At 39.3% G+C, this 13,220-nt stretch overlaps 1 protein-coding gene across 4 annotated transcripts in view; it reads left to right on the top strand.

The window, feature by feature from the left end:
• The window catches only part of PRKCD (protein kinase C delta), a 65,540-nt gene that overhangs the window by 14,878 nt on the left and 37,442 nt on the right, over positions 1-13,220 (top strand). Inside the window, exon 1 of one of the 4 annotated variants that reach the window (XM_084530920.1) lies at positions 10,061-10,301. The exons of the other annotated variants lie outside the window; for them this stretch is intronic. The gene's annotated coding sequence lies outside the window, so the exon portion shown is untranslated. Of the gene's footprint in view, positions 1-10,060; positions 10,302-13,220 lie in introns of those variants that run through there. 4 annotated transcript variants of the gene reach the window in all.

The raw sequence follows: 13,220 nt of genomic DNA, 5'->3' as shown, positions 1-13,220 counted from the left end.
TTGGATAATCAACAGAGCTCTGGATACTTGGTGTGAAATATGGAGCAACTGCATTGTGATCAAACAAGTCTGCAAGTGTGTGCAGTTCCCTGCCTTGAATTTGTGGCAGCTCCTGATAGTTTTGTTTAGTGAAATATTTTAAAAGAACTGGTATGACATTAGTGTCAGGTGTAAGGGTATACAAATAAAGTAATGTGTTTCTATAAAACCCCACCTTTCAAAACATTTTGGGGTATGGAAGTTTTGGTTCTTTCACAGTGGCTGTTTTGTCCTTCTTAGTTAGATTTTCCTGTGCTTGAAAGGATCTTTGTTACGCTCTTTGGCTTCTCTTGCTGTTGATATGCAGGGCAGGGGTTTTCCTGTTTGGGGAAATGTTGGCTGGACTCAAAGTGCTTTTTCCAATAAAGCTCATCGGGCAGGGTGTCATCGTGGACTATATAACAAATTAGGTTTTATTCAGCTGGTATACTTTGGACCTTTAACATGTTCTCGTTTATCTCTCACTCACAGGAACACCCTAACATGGCAGCCTTCTAATCTTTTTCAGATTACAAAGCATTTGTTATGGCTCCAGAGTTTGGCTGAAACTTAATGACAGGCTTTGAACTGTAGTTTTTTTTAGTATTTTTTTTTCTTCCCCAGTGCTTGTGGAAGCATTCAAGCTCCAGACTGTTCTCAGGGGCTAATATAACTTCCTACAGAACAGAAAGATCTCTGTTAAAGGAGTGCTCGCTTTACTTCATTTTGCAAAGTTGTATCTATGGCGAAATCCTAACTCTTCTCTATGAAGGTGAAGGTTTCATCATTTTGAACTCTTCCTCTGGGCTTCCTCTTTGTGACCAAAAGAAGGATTCCCGGTGACATCCCTTATAAAACATAAGAGTTCCTCTTTTGTCTGCCCTCCCACTTGTTTTCCATCGTTTCTATTGTAGTTGTCCAAGTTCAGGAAACTTGGTGCAATAAAGCTATAGCACTTGCTTGTGGCTTTGTCAAGAGCCACATGCACTGTTTCAAATAATTGCTCCTGACTAAAGTGCGAGTGCTCGAGAGAATGAGGAACAAGCAGTTCATATTGATTGTTGCTCCATTTACAGTGTGGAAAGCTCGTCTCCTTTGGCTGTGCCCAGTTTATCTGGAAAAGCAGGAAAAGTTTTCAAGCTACAAGGCTCATTTAGATGGATTCTTCTCGGTTTTGCTCAGTTGTCAGCTATTATTTCCTGGCAGGTGCACGCACTGCGTCTGCTTCCTGAATGGGCTCTGTCAGCGTGACTTAGATTTACCAAAGTCTGTGTCTCAAAAGTTGTAGGCTATCTAAAAGAAAACTCATATGTCTGAGAAGATACTACTAAAGAAAAAAAAAAAAAAGAGGTAAACACTGAGTCTGCGGAATTTTAATTTTGTTCTTTATTATTTGAATTACATAGCCTAAGTTAAATTTTTGCAGTTAGGCTGTACTAGGAACAGGCAGGAAGTAAAGATTGTTGTGCTGAGAGAGACAAATCTGGTGGCTTGTTGGGTTAGCACATTACTCATCTGTTACCTCATGTATTCAAGGAAAAATCCAAAGCTGATGAGGTGACTGTTTCTGTCTTGCTTGAGCACAGTTAAATGCAGCCCATATCCAAGAGTTTTAGAAGAAAGAAGGAAATCCTTGCCAAGTGTGAAAGACAGGTATGATGGGTGAGTGCTCTTGGCAGACAAACTATTTCATCTATTATGCAGCTATTTGAAGTGGCAAGCTTCCAGATTTCCGCATATAAAGGAAGATAATTGCCTAACAAGGTCACTGGGAACAAGGAATACAATGTGAAAAAAATTCTGTCCTCCTGCCCTTTGGTAGAACAGGTCCTTTTATTTCATGGTTCGTTGGCAGGACCCACTGGGTCAAAATGAGGCCAACTCCAGCCAGTGTATGTATATTGGTTAAGACCCCCATCACTTGCTAGAAAAATGAGTTTATGAAATGTTGGCAAATGCCCAAATGAAGGTTAATATGTGAACTGCATCTGGCCCACCTTCTGGATATGTTCATGGTGCAGGCTGTAGTTTTTACGGTACCTCCTGCCTTAGTGCATAAAGGCTGCAGGTACCTGGGTGGGTTTTGTTCTCATCCTTTAATTCTGTGGGATTATTTTTTTTTATTTGTATATGCTTAAACTGGGCTCTGAATGTAGTAATTTTCTTGTTTGTTTGTTTTTTACATTCTTTGCAAAAACTTGAGTCAGTCGGCATGTTGTTGAGACATGGAATCATCCTCATTTTAAAGGAGGGAAACTGCTACAGGAAAACTAAATTTCTCATTTATTTCAGATGCTAATCTCCTCTTTTGTTTTTAATTATACCTGTGTCTTCAAAGGACATCCCAGGTGACGTCTGATGTCTAGCCCTGTCCTAAGAAAGAGCTGAGTTGTTTTGGGTGAAACTCTAAAAACACCCTGTCCCTTTGAGGCAGAAAACCAGTCTGTGGAACTTTCATGTGGTGATTAGTTTTAGGCATGGTTCTAAGTAACTGAAAACAAGTCTAGCAATCAGAGAAGTTAAGCAACTTCGATGGAGTTTACTAGCAGTCATGCCTGTAATGCATGTCAGAGGCTATTATTGCTGTTTTGAATGAATCATTTTGGTGACAGAGGTCATAACTTAATTCATAGTTGTATATATAAGAGCACAGAACATGGGAACTACCTGTTAACTACTTCTGCATTACAGTATATTTTTACTGTCTCATCATTCAAAAATGTATTTTCAAAGGAAGAGGAGTGTTCTGATAGAACTATGTGCTTGTAGAGGTTAAACTGCTTGTATTCAGATTTTTATCTGGTGCCACACTGAAATATTTATGTTATATTCAAATAATACATGTGGAATAGAAACAGTGAAGCGTCAGTCGGCTTCCAGAAAAGTTGCCTGGTATTTTCTCAGAAGGCACAATCTTTCTTCAGCTTCCTGGCAAAAGAGGAACTATCATTTGGAAATGAGCCAGTGATCCATCTAATGAAATACCATAGCTCAAACAATAATCAGCACCAAGTGGGAGATTAAAAAATCCTGTAACGTATGGTTTGCTGTTATATAATTTTTTCCTAACAAAAGCCCCCTGTCACCCTTACCAAAAACAAAAACCAAACATATCTTGAAATGGAGCATTTATGGGGGGAAAAGATCAGCAGTAGGAGCTGCTGCTGAAGTTAGCTTGTCCTTGCAGATTTTTTGCATCAGCAATAGACTACAAACATAAAGAATGATTGTAGCACTGTGATGTTCCTCATATCCTCCAAAAAAGCCTCAATATTACTTGGTTCTATTTTAAATATTTTTTCACGCAAAAATGTTTTCATCCAGCATTGTAAGACATCAACACTACAGGCTCTAAAAATCTAAACTTGCCTTAGCAAATGGCACATTTCTAGATGGGAGTGCTGTGAACCTTTGAACTTAAGCAGTTATTTTAAAAATCTAGTCCTTATGGGCTGCATGTAAAATGTGTCCAGCAAAAAAAGAAGGATCAACCAAAGTGACTTTAACTTCAAGCTCCAGAGGTGTTAAGTCCTTATATCTTCAGGCCTCAGCAAAAGTGAGCAAAAGTGATTTGAGATTTATATAGGTATAGATATTTCATTATTTCTATTAATCTTTTCTAAAACTTATGTTATTTTCCCCTGCTTAGAAATGCTTCTAGAAGCCACAGTTGCAGGTTTTGGATCTTAACAGAGCTTGGACAGCAAGGCTGCACAGGGAAGACTCCCATGAATAGACTTTTGCAGCCAGGGAGATGAGCGATGAAGGCAAAAGATAAACTTCTCCACTCATTCCTTTGAACAAAGATGAAGAAGAAAACAAAGGCAAAGTATCTCCTGCTCCTGTAGATGCTGGGATTTATGTAGGGCTTGAAGGCTGCAGGCAGCCTGCCTAATTGGGCTTGGTGACGATGGTAGCTGCCTGGGGCAGCAGTGTGCTAGGGTGTTACGGTTTGGTACCTTCTATGAATGTGTCAGAGCACAATAAAGTGAGCCTGTCTGGTGCCAGAAGGGGCATACCAGGGGCATAACAGCTCCAGTTCTTCGGGGCTCTCCCTGTCTGCAGCTCAGGACCACTCCTTTCCATCCTTCCCCTTAGTGCAGCAGGAACATCCCTTCTCTCCTGTCTGTGAGCTTAAAGGCGATACAATTCAGCTTTGCTTAAACTGCTGCAGAGCTGGGATCCTTTTCAGGGCTGTTTCATCCAGCACATCCATTCCTGGCATGTGTCTTGGCATCCACCTCCTCCTAAGAAGACATGCACTTCTTTAGGAGCTCAAGTGAAGCAGCTAATCATGGTCCCTGGAATGCATCCTGACAGGGATGTCGCCACCACTGAGGAGCATGAGAAATGATGTTGGCAATATCTTAAGGTCGAAACACTTAACGCATGAGTTATTTATTCCCTTAAATCGTGGAGTGCATGATTGCCAAATTGTAGCACAATGTTTTTTGTTTTTTTTTTCCACACCGCTTAATGGCCTATGTTGTGGAACTAGGAGTTATCGGGTAAAAATTTTAAACATCATATCAGTCATGGTGCTTTGTTCTTTGGTATGGTTTCTTAACAAACTGCATGTTCCTGTCTACTCCCCTGGCTTCCTTGAGCAGGAATATTTATGTCTCTAAGCTTTGCAAAATGTAGTATTTAAATCCTGAAGTGATAGTTGCTAACTGAGGTGTGATGAGAGGAAAACAATTCTTCTAAGATATGCATAAGGGCTTGTCAGTTGAAAAATGCAAGCAGGCTAAAATCTCTGCTTAGTGTAATCCAGAACTCACTGCATGCAGTCTGCTCGTTTGTTGGTGATGGATCTTAGATGCGTTGTCCATGTCCCCAAATTCAGGCCTTCAAAGTCTGTCCCCTGGATGATTAAGACCTGTTGTTTGGAAATACGGGAGAAAGCTAGCAACAAAAGTGATAATTGTTAAGTTCCTCTGCATCTTTTCCTCCCACCTGTTGCTTTTTTTTTTCTTCTCCTGCCCCCCTTCTAGACACGGTTGTCATGCAGTTTTCTAAGCTGTTTTACCCTTTTGGCTTCCAAACATGTTTGAGTCATTTGCTAAGCATCTACATCTCTCCACTTCATTCGTGGGTTGGCTGTTGCTGACTTCTGTCTACACACCGTGTGGTCCACAACATTTATTTCAGCTACCAGCTAGCACCGAGGAAACAACCTTGAGTTCTTACAGAGCTATGTTTTTGAGTATGTTCTTTATCTCTGTTAGCTGATCTTAGTCGTATTTTGCATTACTTATGCTGTTGGCCCTCAGTGTAGTGTCTGAGCATCTCTTTCCTGGTAGATGCTTAGATGTTACTGTGGAGTGTTTGTAAACTTACAGGCAGTGTCTGGGAATGTTTGGTGTGTTCCCATAGAGCTGCACTGTGTTTTGACAGCTGGTTGATGCAGAGCTTCCAGTGCTACCACTCTCTCTGCGATTCCTCCACCAGTTACATGGCCTGCGACAGTTCTGCAGATGTGGCTGCGATTGACAGTCTCGATTTTAAAATACAGGCCCTTCCATGTAGCTGGGGTTTGTGGGGTTAGTTCAGCCCAAGTAATTTTGCTTTGTTGCAAGTTGATGTGAAAGTTGGTGTCAACAAATTTCTTCCATGCAAAATATTCTAGTTTGCATCTCCAGCCTTCGTAATTAAGCACTGTGACAAGTATGTGTTTATTAGGGCTAACTAAGGAACAAAGGAGTTGAAGGGTTGCTCAAGGTCCTGGTGCATTCAAGGTTAAACTCAAGGGAAAACAGTACAGTTCTTGGGACCTTGGCTCCTTTTATGGATACTAAACCCTCCCTCCGTAGTAGCAGAAGTCACTGATTACTGCTATATAATCTAATCTCTCCATGTTCTTGTTTATTTTTGGATATGAGGTTTCAGTCACTGTTGTTTGCAGGGAGTCCTACGAATGGTGAAACCTGAAAGAAACAAAGGCAAGCTTGGTGTTTGTACCAGAATAAAAAATGAAGACCCTTGGCTGTAGTGTTCTTCGATGTAAGGAATTTAGATGAGGTGTTGTGAAACTTTGATCAAAATAATTCTTTGCTTGTGTGCAAGAAAAAGGAGAAAAGAATGAGTATGTTTTTAAGCCTGGTCTTGCCATCAATCTGTTCTGGATAAAGACTCTCTACAGACACCTTCTAGCCAGGTGGCTAAGTGGATAGCATAAGAAACTCTTGCAAAAATGCACGTTGCTAATGCTGGTTTTTATATCAGGAACAGAATATTGTAAAATCTTTCTAATATAATGTATGTGCTTTTTTTTTTTTTTTTTTTTTTTTTTTCCTACTTCCCTTGGGATTTCCATACTCCATCAGTCATCATATTTAGCTATGTATACTTAATGTTATTTAGTGTGCAGATACTGGTAGAGGAAACTTGGGTTTTTCAGGGGTGGCAGTTTTATATAAGCAGGTTATGCTTAACACTGCATGGTATAAACTGAGGACTTGTCAGTTGAGGTGCTATTAACATCTACATCAAGCTTGACATACATTTGTAGCATCCAAAGCTAGCATGTTCATGCACCCTTCAGTTTTTCCCCAAATCATCCTTTTGTTTGGTTCCAATGCCCAGCCACCCACCAAGCCCATTAAATTGCTCTGGGCTTCAGAGGACATCAGAATTTTTCTTGGGAAATGTTTGGAGTGGCAGTGGTTTCCACTAATGTTTTTAAAAAGTGATCTTCATAGATTTGCATTTAAAATCTATGAAAGAAATTGAAGAGGGCCAAGCATTTGCATTTAGCATGATACCATCTTAAAAACAGTATTATGGTAATTCTTACTATATTTTGCTGGCTGCTACAAAGTTTTAAATATGATAGGTATCGACATACTAAGTAGCTCTTAACTTGGTAGGAATATTTTTTGCTCTTACCATGACCATAGAATCACTTTTGGTTTTCAGGCCATGTGGAACAAACTTGTTCCAGGGCCTAGAAAAGAACAGCTTTTGATAAACATGCCTGTTGATTATTCTTGCTTAATTGTATAGATATGTGTCGCAGAGATGAGTAGGCAGTCTACAGGTGCCTTGAAATGCTACTTGGAAATTCAGAGCAGTTGTTTTCAACTTACTCTTAGCTCCAAGTTTGCTGATTTTGTTTCAGATTTAAAAAAAAAAAAAAGAAAGGAAAAAAAAAAAAAAGGACTTTCGTGTCTGGAACTTTTAATGAGTACTTGTAATGGGAGATTACCTGTCCCTGCAATTCTGAGCTATACGTTTACTTAGTCAGCACTGCTGGCCCTTGGCTTATGAGTAAGTGAGGAAGCCGGGAGTTTCTGCAAGAATGACTCATATCAAGGAAGAATCCTCTCCTCATGTCTGATCATAAGAACAAATTAATTAACCTACTTACATAATGCATCTTCCCAAAATTACTGAAAGATTGTTGATTTAAATTCTTAACATAGGTTCAGTAACTCTGCCTCAAAAGTAGAGTTGCTGCTTGGAACCTGTGACTGGCCATCCTGGCGCCTTCCTTACAGTGCAACATTGATTTTTCTTACTGATTATTTTTGAAGGAAGTTGTAAAACTTCAGACTTTTATGACTTCAGATTATAATCCTTGGATATGATGTCATCTTGCTTCTAGACAAGCCTTTCTCAATCCCTTTTGGTAGCTTAACTTTCTAGTAGGTAAATGTTAGAAAACTGGAAAGGGGGCATGAAGGTCAGCACTAAGTGGATTACAAGTCTGAACCAAGTTATTTTGACTCTCTCACGCCAAGATCATAAATATATCACCGTGCTCCTCTAAGCCTGCACAAGGATCTGAAATAACCATTTCTTTGTGTAGCTGTTGTGACTTCAGTAGTTGATACTAGAGAACATTTAACTGTCTTGTAACCTTGCTACTCTACTGCAAATTACTTGGATTATCTCACTGTGTTCTGTTTAGAGAGCAGAAACTCCAGAACCTCTCGGGCCAGCTTTTAAGTTGGGTGAACTCTCTGCTTCTTGGGCAGTGCCAGAGCTATGCAGCATTGCACATCAGCACTGAATACTTGTGCCATTTGTTACGTGTTTGTGTCTGAGTCTTTCAGAGGTAGCAACCTTCAGAAATTTAAATCAAGCCTGGAATAACTATGGATTTAAACTCTTGTACCTCCTAATGTCCCCATTTGTACAGGTCTGCCAATGTTAATTGATGCTGCACTGAGCCTTTTAGTTAATGTTATGTATTTAGAGAAAGGTCAATATACAAATCCAGTTTGCAGTGTGATTAACACAGTGTATTAGCACAGGCTGATAAGAGTATGGTTAGCACCATATTTTTAAAAGGAGCTATGAGTTTCACCTAATTTGCTCATGCTAGCTGGGTGTCTTCTGTCTATTTATCTTGAGCAACTGGGCTGGTTCCTGCCCATGGCAGGGGGGTTGCAACTGGATGATAGGTAAGGGTCCCTCCCAACCCAAACCATTCTGTGATTCTATCTTCCATTGTAAATTAATGCAATTGCTCAAAAAATGTGTTCAGCTTATTTGCAATGACAAAAAAAAAAAAAAAAAAAAAAAAAAAAAAGAATATCTTCATCATTTTTTCTATTTCTTTCTTGAGAAGTACTTGCTTTATTTTCTAAGTAACTTTTTGCCCTATAAAGAAGGGCAGAGCAGCACAGATGCAGGCTTTGGTATTCCAGAGACATCTGCATAGTCCTTATGGGTAATGTCTGAAGTCAGCAATTTGTTCTTACACTTCCTCTCCTGTAAAATGGAAAGGGAAATTAAAGCAGCTTGAATGGTCTGTACCATTTTCTTGAGATGTATAAGTTGTTACTACATGTAATTTTTTATACATCCATGTTACACAAGCAAATTTATACGTATATAATGTAATACAACTAAAAGGGAAATATTTATATAAAACTGCCCAGCAAGTACAGGAATGTGCATTGTGCTGTATGTCCATCAGTAGCAGCTGAAACACTATTCTCAGTTTCACTTATGCATAGGTATGGAAATTCAATAATGCCTTTTGTCTATTATACATATTATTATATGTATACATTATACATATCTGTATATGTATATACAATATACTATTATCATATAATAGTATATGATATACTATATCATATACTATTATACATATCTGTATATGTTTGGTAGTCAAGATTATATCAAACTTTATTGTACGTATTGAATATATATTAAATATATATTAAATACCATGATTGCTTTATGCAAATATTCTCAGAACTCTTTAAAACTGGGAAAAAAAGACCTCAAACTTCAGCAGAACAAAGTTTTTGCATGGGGATATAATTATGTAAATGATCCTTGTTCTTTGGGATATCTGAGTTCTGTTCAGATGGTATATATTTGTATATCCTAACCAATAACCAGTGTTTATCATTACACACCACAAATGAGCACAGGGCACTGACAGCTACAAGACAATTGTGAGGTTCCTTTTCCCTTTCACATTTCCTCAGATTAATTTTAAGTGCTCCTCCCACCCCACCCCCCAATTTTGGCATTTTCTGAAAGATAAATTTTGTGGCTTTATTTTTAGGTTTATTATTTTTATTTTTAGTTTCAATTTTAGAGCAGTTAAGAGGACCCTAACCACTAATGCTCTGATTAGAGAACTGCGTCTTGCATGAGGAAATTTGTTACATGAACATAAAAATTATATTTATGAAACTAAAACTACTTTAAAAAATTTTCACAATACAAGCAAATACGGTTTTCAGCATAGCTGTGTTGCAGTTCAGAGTAAATATTTATTTTTTGAATATTCCCACAGAGGCAGAGTGGGGTTGTGTATTAGAGCTGGAAATGTAGCTCTCTGCAGCTCTTTCCCACAGAGTTTGTTCATTGGGCCAAAGTTGATTTTGGTTTTGTTTACTCCAAACAGAGGACTCTCAAATTATCCATGACATGGACCAACTTTTCGTCAGAAGTGGGTTACATCCACTTGCCTCTTCTCAGTTGTGTGGCTTGCCTCTTGGTCCTGGTTGCATAGTAAGTCTGTGGCTTCAGCAGTAATTACTAACACGGAAAAGCAATATTAGAGCAGCATTTATGTACTTAGCGTCCTGTAGTGCGAGCAAACATACAGAGCTGTGGGGAAGCGCCAGCACCCTGTGGCCAGCAGAGTGCTGAGCACTGTCAGGCAGAAAGGAGCCTTTGGGGCTGAGCTGTGCTGGCGATGATGCTCGCGGTAAGCAGCGGGAGAGCTACGTGCCAGCACCCCCTGCTCGCTCCTGTGAGCCGAGTTGGCGGCTGAGACTGAAGATGTGGCCACCACCGCATGTAAGTGAAAGGTATTTCAGATATACAAAGCGCTGGGGTGATTAAGTAAGTTGTGATTAAGTAAGCTGCGGAGTAAATAGCATGAAGGAGCTGCCTGGCATTCGAGGAGGAAAGAATCGAGATGGTATGGGTAGACCTAATACACAGAGGAAAGATTTGGAGGCAGGACTGGGCAGACCGTTCAGGGTAGATCCACTCAAACAAATTACACCATGTGGAAAGCAAATTTCCCACTCTGCTGCCTGGGGACATGCTGAGAGCCTTTCCATGCTGAGAGTTAAGAAAGGGATCTTGTCTAATTGCAAGTGGGAACGTTGCATTTGGAACCGCTAAGAGCATGTTGGTCTGTGTGCTTCGCTCCCCTTCTTCCTTTCTTCCCACTATGCTGTCTGTCCCTTTTTAAAATGCAATCTCACCGTGAAGACTGGGCCAAGCATTGTGTGCGTGGTGTATGCTATTGCCTTAGCGGCACTGCGGTTTGTAGCTGCTTGGTTTTCTTCTCGAGTATGTCTGTGTCAGTAGCAGCCATACGCCATCCTTTTTAGCTTCACGATCTAACAGAAATGGCATATCCTCAATGGTATGTTCCCCAACCACAACACTATACACAAGGTGGTATCTGGTGCTAGCAGTGATTTAGCAAGAACTGTTAAAGATTGCTATCAGAATTAGCACAAAGGAGCACTTCTACGGCAGGAGAATGCGTGCAGAAGTACTTGAATGAGCCAGGAAAGCTTGTCTGTAGGAAAATCATTACATACTCCATTGCTTCTGTGGACTAACTGGGAAATGGGAGCAGAATCATAGCACAGTTTGTGTTAGGTACTTCTTGGGGTAATCTACAGATACCCTTACTTGTCAGTAGCCTGTGTCTTTTCTTTCTGCAAGTAGGTTTTATTCAGATTGCAAAGTTTGTATTTTGTGTTGTTTTCTTTTTTTTTTTTCAGGGTGCTCAATAGTGCAGTGACCCAATAACGTAATAGAGCAGATGCTGACTTGCAGTGTTGAGGGAAGCTCTTGAGTATATGTTTTATATTTCTGTGTGTAGGCTTATCTATCTATATGTATGTATGTATAAAGTGTTTTGTTTATGGAAACCAAACATCTCATTTTTAGACAACTCTAAAAGATTAGTAGGATGAGCACTGGAGTGGAAGCTGGACAAAGTCATGACAGACCATTATGCATCTAATAATTTGGTTTGTGCTTTTCTCCAGAAGTTTGGATCTTTCCAGGAGTAGAAGTAGCATTTCTGGAAGGTGGCCAGGGGGTGTTTTTAAGAGCACTCATCCCATAGGAGAAATTCGGCTCTCTCAAAACTCAAAATAGCTGAGTATGCAGTGGTTGTCTTTTCAAAAAAAGATTGTGGTTCATCTAAAGCTCCAGGGATTTTTGTTCAGTTTTTCTTCTTTGTTTACTGTGTTGTGTCCCAGACATGTCAGTATTTAAGCGTTTTCTTCCTCAATAAGGGCACTAGAATGATGTGTTTTTATTTGTTTAGTTAGAGATAAATTAATATGGCTGATAGACGCATAACAAAGTGTTTTAATAAAAACAGCATCTGAACTGTTGTGGTGTGTGGAGTTTACCTGTTTAAACCACAGAATTCAGGCAAAGGTCAAAAATAAAAGTTTGCTCTTAACTTCTTATCTTGTGGGTTAAAAAGGAAGGAATAAAGTTGGTATTAAATAGTACATCATCTCACCCTGAGTTTACACTATAACTTGCACTGTAAACTCTGTTCTACTTTTAAATAACCCAAGTATCCTTAACAACCCCTTATGCTTTCATTGACCGTGCTGTTAATAAGCCTCCTGCATATTTTTGTGCATATATTTTAGCTGGGGATGCCCGTTCCACTGTAAAGCTTTAAATGTTTATTTCCTCTAGAAAATGACCCAGAGAGAAGTTGAAAAGCATCTGTAATTCCATTTTCCTGCTTTTGGAAATCCTAGCTGGAGATTTGAAGTTACAGGAGGAGCAAAGACTTCTAATTAAAAATAAATTTCAGTTACACTTACTCCTTTCCAGTTTCTCCTTATCAATCATTCATTATTTAGCATCAACCTGTACATACCCCAGTGTCACTTGGTTGTGCTTATTTCATCTCTTTGTTACAAAGATGAGAGATTCTTTTATAAGTAGCAATGCAGATATCCTTCTATGGCTTCATTGTTTATTTTCAGTTATTAAACCAAAAAGTCTTGGATAAGTGGATGTTTACTGGTTATTTATATTTCTGACATATTTTTTGGCCTTCATATCTTAAGTAATACAAAAAAAAAAAAAAAAAGGATAAAAGGATGATTCCTGCCTATGGCAAAGAGTCTTTAAGAACCAGGAAGCAGTCAGGAGGAGAAACATGGTACTCAGCAAAGCAGATTCATCCTGTCTTGCTGGCTGATGTCTGATTGAAGCAGACTAAATGTTTGTGGCCCTCAGGGAGAACATGGCTTCTCAAAAAAACAAAAACAAACAACAACCAACCCCAGCAATGCCAAATGCACTCAGGAGGGAGGATTGGAACTGTTCCTGCAACTCAATACGCAGCTAATGAGCAAAAATCTTGTCTCCTAAGTCTTGTGTCCTTTTACTTTAAAAGCCCTGGTTAAAAACCATGCATCCGTGAACTGAATATGGATTTCATCCGACAAGGTTATCTGAGCAGCAGATTTCCAGTGTGTATGAATGATGATACAGTTCTCTTGGCTAATGAATATTGTAGCTTTCCAGATACTTGGAGGGTTAGGTCATAGTGCTGGCGGTAATGCAGATTTCTGGCTTGAAGGCTTGTACTCTGCAAGAGGCACTTTGCACAGTCTGCTGGTGTTTTTCAAAAGCCCAAAGTAAAACTGTTCTCTAGTTAAAATGTTCAGAAGACTTTTTTTGTGTGTGGTTTTCTTTTGTTTGTTTTGTTTCTGTTGAATACA

This window comes from Aythya ferina, assembly GCF_964211825.1.
Source record: "Aythya ferina genome assembly, chromosome: 10".
Classification (NCBI taxonomy): Eukaryota; Metazoa; Chordata; class Aves; order Anseriformes; family Anatidae; genus Aythya; species Aythya ferina.
This window is presented reverse-complemented; position numbering and strand designations above follow the sequence as displayed.